This window comes from Lithobates pipiens, unplaced genomic scaffold (assembly GCF_037356315.1).
Source record: "Lithobates pipiens isolate NorthernLeopardFrog02 unplaced genomic scaffold, aLitPip1_a1.2 Scaffold_8, whole genome shotgun sequence".
NCBI lineage: Eukaryota > Metazoa > Chordata > Amphibia > Anura > Ranidae > Lithobates > Lithobates pipiens.
Window position 1 is genome coordinate 8,389,099 of NW_027507903.1, and position 9,425 is coordinate 8,398,523.

Here is a 9,425-nt window from a genome sequence, read left to right on the forward strand (position 1 = left end):
TTAGGAGGGAGTCTGATGGGGACACCTGATATTAGGAGGGAGTCTGATGGTGACACCTGATATTAGGGGGGAGTCTGATGGGGACACCTGATATTAGGGGGGAGTCTGATGGTGACAGCTGATATTAGGGGGGAGTCTGATGGGGACACCTGATATTAGGAGGGAGTCTGATGGGGACACCTGATATTAGGAGGGAGTCTGATGGTGACACCTGATATTAGGGGGGAGTCTGATGGGGACACCTGATATTAGGGGGGAGTCTGATGGTGACAGCTGATATTAGGGGGGAGTCTGATGGGGACACCTGATATTAGGAGGGAGTCTGATGGGGACAGCTGATATTAGGAGGGAGTCTGATGGGGACACCTGATATTAGGGGGGACTCTGATTGGGACACTTGGTGGACATATTCTGTAAATAACAGAGTTGGGGAGTGGGGGGTAAAAGTTCGGCTAGTTTATTATTACAGTGGAAATAGTGATATAAAGCTACTATCTCTGCTCAGTCAGTGATTAGCAGCAGAAAACAAAGAGTGAGAACAAAAAGATAAAATTGCTTTAATTAGTAATGTTTTGTCAGCGAACAATAAAGTTCAGCTTGGCGCGCTGACCCTGTCACCTAGCAACAGCCCGGACGTGTCTCGACGTCACGTGGGCGGAAGGCGCGCTCTGTTGTTTACAGCGGAACACCGGTGCTGAGGAGAAGGCAGCGGACAGACACGTGTAGCCCCGGGACACGGTAGGTGACCGGTATGTGTTCGGGAAGGGGGAAGGTGGTCTATGCAGAGCCTGTGTCGCTCCTATTATAATATGTCACCTCCCATTGCAGTGAGCATATGATGGGGATAAGCGGTGTGTTCCCAGAGAAGTGAAGCTTTGTATTGTATTTGTGGATAGGGAATGGTTGACACCTGGATGTGTGCAAAAAACACGCCACCCTTGCGCGGCATGCGCAAGGGTGGCGTGTTTTTTTGCACACATCCAGGTGTCAATGGTGTGAATAGCGCTTCTTTCAAATGCATGCGCGTTATTGCTCGCCAAACCGCATTGGTCTCCGAGCATCTTGCGTTTTGATGTGCCGTTAACCACCTGAATACCGGGGGGCACTTAAACCTCTTCCTGCCCAGACCAATTTTGAGCTTTCAGCGCTGTCGCACTTTGAATGACAATTGCGCGGTTGTGCTACACTGTACCCAAATGAAATTTTTAGCATTTTCCCCACAAATAGAGCTTTCTTTTGGTGGTATTTGATCACCTCTGTGATTTTATTTTTTTAGCTAAACAAATAAAAAAAAAAAGACCGAAAATTTAGAAGGAAAAAAAAAATGTGTGGTGGTTTTTTTTTTGTTTTTTTTTCAGTTTCAAAACTTTGTAAATAAGTACGTTTTCTCCTTCACTGATGGGGCTGCACTGACGGGCACTGATGAGGTGGCACCAATGAATTGGCACTGATAGCTGGCATGGATAGCTGGCACAGTTGGGCATGGATAGGTGGCACAGATAGGTGGCATGGATGGCTACTGATAGGTGGCATTGTATTTTGTACTGATGGATGCCAATCAGTGCCAAACAATAATGCATGCCAATCAGTGATGCCAATTGTGGGCACTGACTGGCATATATTGTGGGCACTGACTGGCATCTCTGGTGGTCTAGGGTGGCATACCTGGTGCTGGGCATCCCTGGTGGTCCAGTGTGGGCATCCTCGGGGGGGGGGGGGGGGGGAGGCTGCGATGATAATCGATCAGCACAGACCCCCCCACTGTCAGAGGAGCAGCCGATTGGCTCTCCTCTACTCGCGTCTGACAGAAGTGAGGAAAAGCCGATCACCGGCTCTTCCGATTTACACTGTGATCAGCCGTGATTGGACACAGCTGATCACGTGTAAAGAGTCTCCTTACCGAGATCGTAGTTGTGGGGTGTCAGACTGACACACCGCAACAACGATAGCCGCGATGCGCGCCCCTGGGGCGTGATCACTTTTTTTCCATGTGACCTCAGAATCTTCAAGGTGTCTTTTGGCAAAGCTCAGTGGTGCATCCAGTTTGGAGCGACATCCTGATCCAGGGAGTGTTTTGTATCAAATACCTTCCACTTCTTAATATTAGACTTCACTGTGCTTCTAGGCATTGATAAAACCTTTGACCTCCTCCCTTTTTTTTTTTTTTTTTTTTTTTTTTTTTTTTAATGCATCTCCTGACTTGTGCCTGTCCTCAACCTGACAGCTACCCATAATAATAAGCATTAAATCACACAATTTAGACTTAGGCCACTTTCACACTACCGATCCATTCAGATCCGCCTGTCAGTTTTTTTCAGGCGGACCTGAACGGGTGCTCCATAGAGCTCTATGGCGCGTCGGATGTCAGCGGTGACGTGTCCACTGACATCCGACCCGCTCCGATCCGAAAAAGTGTGACGGAGGAAAAAAAGCTATTTTTCCATCCGTTATCGGATCGGGTGACGACGGACACTGCGGTCAGTCGTCATCCGATCACCCATAGGGGAGAGCGGCGCTGTGACAGGTCCGTCCCTGTGGATCCAGTGTACAGAGACAGACCTGTCATCTCCCTGCTCAGCGGAGATCCACGGGGCGGATCACCACTGATCCGCCCCGTGTGAAAGGACCCTTAATTTGTTATACAGTGATGTATGCGATTTATATTTACATACATACATGTTTTTTCACTCACTTTTTGTTTTTAATACATTTCTTGCTTGCATGTTTACATTGCCTATTTTGTGATTTTAGATGTTTTAGCATTTAAAAAAAATGTTTTTATGTTGGTTAGGGCTGGGGAAAAAAAAATATTTAAAATCTTGAATTGAGCTTAGAGGTCAAATCGATTCAAAATTTCAGCAAATCGAATTTTTGCGGCATCAGCGAGGCCGGAAGCCGCGGACGAGGCCGGATGCCGCGGCCTCGCCCTCGCCTAAAAACTCCTGCCTGCAGCTCCTCAGGACCAGCGTGGTGTCCATCAAAAAAATAAAAAAATAAAAAAATAAATTAATTTGAACCGTGAATCAAGTTTGGTTTTTTTTTTTGTTTTAAATCGCAGATTTTTTTAATTTTTTTTGAATATCGCCCAGCTCTAATGTTGGTGAAGTTTTGTGTTAATTTCTCTTTAGCTACAGGTGTTTTTTGTTAGGTGTTTGATTCAGTATACGATTTTTTAAATGGCTTGTATTGTGGGCATTTCAGGTGTTGTGAACAAGCACGGTTCTTTTCGTGTGAAATGCGTCATTTGATCATCATTAGGGCTAAAGCAACTAATCGATTATGAAATTAAACGGTTACTATTTTCATAATCGATCGCCCAGTAACAAAATGGGGTTAAAGTTAATGATTCTGATATTTACTAGATTGGCCCTTTAATAGTATAGCTCTCCTCTAATAGTGTATATACACTATATCTCGCCTCTAATAGTATATGCAGTATATATCCCCTCTAATAGTATATACCGTATATCTCTTCTAATAGTATATACCGTATATCGCTTCTAATAGTATATACAGTATATCTCTCCTCTAATAGTATATAGCCTCTAATAGTATATACAGTATATCTCTTCTAATAGTACTGGTATATACAGTATCTCTCTCCTCTAATAGTAAATACAGTATATCTCCTAATAGTATACACAGTATATATCTCCTCTAATATATATATACAGTATATCTCTTCTGTCTGTTCTCAGAGTGGATTGGATATTTTTCTCTCTAACCATATAGTTGGTTATTTTACCACTGCATAGAGATATTTAAGAATAAATTGCCTTTTTTTTAAACTTTACATAATAACTAAATTATACACTGCACTTCTTTTTTTTTTTTTTTAAAGGTTATTAACCGATTAATCAAAACAATAATTGGCCAACTAATCGATTATGAAAATAATCGTTAGTTGCAGCCCTAATCATCATTGCAATTTTGTCTGGCTCATGAGAATAAAGAAATCTCTACAGCATCTTTTGAATTCAAGTGTGCGATCCACCTTTTTCTTCTCTTGGCCCTGCCGCCCATAGTTGATTGTTTGCTTCAGTTGCACTACCAGGGAGTGAAATGCTCCAGGAAAGCTCTCTCCATGCTGAGCTAATCAATATGACCACATCTGATCATGGTTGAAAGACAAATGGCCATTTGAGAAGGTGAATAGCTACACCGGATTGTTTTCTAGTCCTTTTTTGGGGGGGGGGGGGGGGGGGGGTGATCCCTTTTTCCAACTCAGTTAATCTGTGTTTTAAATTTAAAAAACAAAAAAAAAAATGACATTTTGGTGATATCTTTCTCTTGGATGTTATAAGTTGCACTGAGTAAATACAGCTGGATAAAACAAATATCAGACTGCAAAGCAACAAATGTTTTTATTTTAAAGAGGGTGATTCTTTTCTATAATATATATATATATATATATATATATATATATATATATATATATATATATATATATATATATATATATATATATATATATATATATATATATATATATATATATATATTATATATATTGCTGGAGAGGAGTGTCAGAGACTGCAGACCTAATAGAGGAAATGAGGGTCAGAGAGTGAGGACAGGATACATTGTTGGATGGGAGATGCTGCAGAAGACAATGGGAATCTGGGAAGATGTTACATGAGGATAGTAGAGATCAATGCTCCCACTAAAGAAGGGCTGCCCTCAGGCCACAGGTTGGGCTCTAGTGCGTACAGTGGGGATCGAAAGTTTGGGCACCCCAAGTAAAATGTGTATTAATGTGCATAACTAAGCCAAGGAAAGATGGAAAAAATCTCCAAATGGCATCAAATTACAGATTAGACATTCTTATAATATGTCAAAAAAGTTAGATTTTATTTCCATCATTTACACTTTCAAAATTACACTAAACAAAAAATGGCGTTTGCAAAAGTTTGGGCACCCTGCAGAATTTATAGCATGCACTGCCCCCTTTGCAAAGCTGAGACCTGCCAGTGTCAGATTGTGAAGACCAGGTGATGTCAATCTCAAAATGGCCAGACTCATCTGACCTTGCCCCAACAATCAGCACCATGGGTTCTTCTAAGCAGTTGTCTAGAAAACTGAAAATAGTTGACGCTCACAAAGCTGGAGAAGGCTATAACAAGATAGCAAAGAGTTTTCAGATGTCAATATCCTCTGTTCGGAATGTAATTAAGAAATGGCAGTCATCAGGAACAGTGGAAGTTAAAGTAAGATGTGGAAGACCAAGAAAAATGTCAGACAGAACAGCTCGCAGGATTGTGAGAAAAGCAATTCAAAACCCACGTTTGACTGCATGATCCCTCCAGAAAGATCTGGCAGACACTGGAGTTGTGGTACACTATTCCACTATAAAGAGATACTTGTACAAATATGGTCTTCATGGAAGAGTCATCAGAAGAAAACCTCTTCTACGTCCTCACCACAAAAATCAGCGTTTGAACTTTGCAATGAGCAAAGGTACGTTTGGAGAAGAAAGGGCACAGAATTTAATGAAAAGAACCTCTGTCCAACTGTTAAGCATGGGGGTGGATCAATCATGCTTTGGGGTTGTATTGCAGCCAGTGGCACAGGGAACATTTCACAAGTAGAAGGAAAAATGGATTCAATAAAATTTCAGCAAATTTTGGATGGTAACTTGATGCCATCTGTGAAAAAGCTGAAGTTAACCACTTAAGGACCACGCCTCTTTTTCAGATTTGGTGTTTACATGTTTAAAACAGTTTTTTTTTTTGCTAGAAAATTACTTGGAACCCCCAAACATTTTAGATTGTTTTTTTCTAACACCCTAGAGAATAAAATGGCGATCATTGAAATACTTTTTTTTTGCACCGTATTTGCGCAGCGGTCTTACAAGCGCACTTTTTTTGGAAAAAAAAATTCACTTTTTTGAATAAAAAAATAAGACAACAGTAAAATTAGCCCAATTTTTTTTTTTTTATATTGTGAAAGATAATGGTACGCCGAGTAAATTGATGTCGCGCAACATGTCACGCTTCAAAATTGCGCCCACTCGTGGTATGGCGTCAAACTTTTAGCCTCAAAAATCTCCATAAGCGTCATTTAAAAAATTCTACAGGTTGCATTTTTTTGCGTTACAGAGGAGGTCTAGGGCTAGAATTATTGCTCTCGCTCTACCGATCGCGGTGATACCTCACATGTGTGGTTTGACCACCGTTTTCATATGCAGGCGCTACTCACGTATGCGCTCGCTTCTGTGTGCAAGCTCGTCGTGACGGGGTGTTTAAAACTTTTTTTTTTCTAATCTATTTTAATTGATCTTATTTATTTTTACACTGTTTTTAAAAAAAAAATAAAAATAAAATAAATGGATCACTTTTATTCCTATTACAAGGAATATAAACATCCCTTGTAATAGAAAGAAGCATGACAGGTCCTCTTAAATATGAGATCTGGGGTCAAAAAGTCCTCAGATCTCATATTTGGACTAAAATGCAACAAAAAAGAAAAAAAGAAAAAATGACATTAAAAAAAAAAAAAAAAAAAAATATATACCTTTTAAGAGGTATGGGGCGGAAGTGACGTTTTGACGTTGCTTCCTCCCTCCTACGGTATAGAGACGAGTGGGGGCCATCTTAGCCTCACTCGTCTCTATACCCAGCTAGCGAAAGGACCCGATCGCCTCCGCCGCTACCGACGGCTCCGGTAAGCGGCAGAAGGTGCGGGAGAGCTGCGGGGTGGGGGGGGTGACACCTCTCCCGCCACCGATAGCGGTGATCTCGCGGCGAATCCGCCGCGGAGACCACCGTTATCGTACAGCCGACCGGCGCCTGAAGAGATGGATATCTCTGTTGTGGCAGCAGCTGCTGCCGTTACCGAGATATCCCTCTTCAAAAATAGGACGTACATCGTCGTGCGCTGGTCGGTAAGTGGTTAAAGAGAGGATGGCTTCTACAAATGGATAATGATCCTAAACACACCTCAAAATCCATGGGGGGATTACATCGAGAGGCGTAAACTGAAGGTTTTGCCATGGCCTTCACAATCTCCTGACCTCAACATTATTGAAAATCTATGGATAGACCTTAAAAGAGCAGTGCAGCCCAGAAATCTCAAAAGAACTGGAACACTTTTGTAAGGAAGAATGGGCAAAGATACCTCAAACAAGAATTGAAAGACTCTTGGCTGGCTACAAAAAGCGTTTACAAGCTGTGATACTTGCCAAAGGGGGCAGTACAAGATATTAACTCTGCAGGGTGGCCAAACTTTTGCAGACACCATTTTTTTTTTTTTTTTTTTTTTTTTTTCTGTAATTTTGAAAGTGTAAATGATGGAAATGAAATCTAACTTTTTTTGACATATTAGAAGAATTTCTAATCTGTAATTTGATACCATTTGGAGATTTTTTCCATCTTTCCTTGGCTTCGTTATGCACATTAATACACATTTTTACCTGGGGTGCCCAAACTTTCGATCCCCACTGTATGCCTACCTGACAGGCCAAAGAATGGGGTTTATTCCCTGGGTCCCCTTACTTCTGCAGTTGCTTTGTGATTACCCTCTTGTGGGAATCTGCTCACTCGCATGCTTGTATGTTGAATCCTAGTCCCAGAGGGAACAGCCCTATGGGCCCTGGCAGCTTACATCCACTAACCGCTCCAGGACAGGTTGCAGCGTCCCTGCTCAAGGGCCTGATGTCAACAGCCCAGCTGTTGCCCCAATGCCGGAAGCATCGGCTTAACCCTGTCACTGCCGGTTCCCTATGTCGTTCCCTATGTTGTATGGTCCTGACAGCAGGGTGGGGGGGGGTCACACACAAGCCAGTGGCTGCAGGGATTGTGTATGAAACTGACAGGAAGACTCCTGCCTGTCAGGTGAAAGCATTTGGGTGGCTGGGCTGCTGCTCGATTGCTTTCACACACCCTCGGTACTGCTGCGCTTCCGCATCTGCAGGCCCAGTAGGGAGATGGTGGTTGCTGGAGGGGGTAGAGAGTGGACACACATCAGCTCTTTCCCTTGTTGTGACCCTGCCTAGTTTATCCAGGAAAAGATGTTTTGCAATGCGATGTGCAAGGCTTCCACCTAGCCTTTTGTTCACACCTCCGCTCATTTTTGCCACATGGATGTTGAAGCTGATGTCGGCTTCAAACATAATAGGATTAGGTTCTTCAAACGGCTCTTTAACTGCAAACAGAAATGAAACTTGGGAGTTGATTTACTAAACTAGAGTGCAAAATCTGGTGCAGCTCTGTATACAAACCAAGCCACTTTCAGGTTTTTTTTTTTTTTTTCCTGGTCAAAGCTTAATTTAACAAGCTGAAGTTAGAAGCTGACTACCATATACAGCTGCACATGTGTGTACATACCATACACACTAAAGGGCACATATGTCAAACACAAGGCCCACAGGATGAATCCGGCCCATCAGGCCCTGTCATGGAGCCCTCGCACCCAGTTTTGCTGCCAGAATTTGGCAAAACTCCATTCTGCCTCCTCTGGCTCTCGCCATTCTCTCCCGCTGTCACTTGTAAACACAGAAACCTGGGTGGCTTCACTCCAATGTAAAAATGCATACAAAAGGAAAAAAAGCCTTCAAAAAATACAAGGTTGAGGGATGATGATCATCATCATCATCATCATTCAGACTTTATAAAGAATGCAACAAGAAATGTAAAGGTGCAATAAGGACAGCTAAGGTAGAACATGAAAGACACACATAGCGGAGGAGAGCAAAAAAAATCCCAAGAAATTCTTTAAGACCCCATTCACACCTGAGCGTTTTGTAGCTTGACGCCTGAAGCTACAAAACGCTGGAGGGGAAAAAAATCCATTATTCTCAATGGAGATGGTTCACATCTCCACTCCATGTTGCCTGAAGCCCTAACAAGTTCCGGACCCTTTTTTGTTGCGCGAATCGGGCTGATTTGGGCGTTTTTCTTCTTTTAACATTGGTGACCTTTTGGCCTGCACAAATTTGCGGTAAAAAACGCCGCAAAAAAACGCTTAAACGCTACGCTCAGGTGTGAATGCAGCCTTAGTCAGGGCTCGACAAATCCCAGGCGCCAGGTCGCCGTTGCGACTAGAAATTGTGACCTGGCGCCTGGGTTTTTGTCACTGACAGGTGTCTTTGTTGCTCTGTGTCTGGTGCCTCCAGACACAGAGCACTGTCTGGTAGTTGGGATGGAGCAGGAAGAGAGCAGCTCAGCAGCCTCTGACATCCTCCTCCTTCTCCACACACTGTTGGCAGAGCAGCGCCGCAGTGTGTGAAACTGTATGTAGAGAGGAGCTGTCAAAATTTGAGGCTGAATGTCGGGGTGGGCGGGACCCAACTTTTCAACATCAGCCAATGGGATGAGATCTGGGCGGGCCGATACGTGTATGTGGCCCCTCCCCTTAAGCAGCCCAATCATTGGCTGGATAGCTGCCGGTCCGCCCACCTCTGACATCGTGCTGAATGTGTCATCTCT

The 9,425-nt window shown here is 43.1% G+C and overlaps 1 protein-coding gene across 2 annotated transcripts in view; it reads left to right on the top strand.

The window, feature by feature from the left end:
* The first annotated feature begins 609 nt into the window (after nucleotides 1-609).
* LOC143963327 (TIMELESS-interacting protein-like) overlaps nucleotides 610-9,425 on the top strand; it is a 57,397-nt gene continuing 48,581 nt past the window's right edge. Inside the window, exon 1 of one of the 2 annotated variants that reach the window (XM_077472930.1) lies at nucleotides 610-738. The gene's annotated coding sequence lies outside the window, so the exon portion shown is untranslated. Of the gene's footprint in view, nucleotides 750-9,425 lie in introns of both variants that reach the window. The other variant, XM_077472931.1, reaches the window with a different exon arrangement.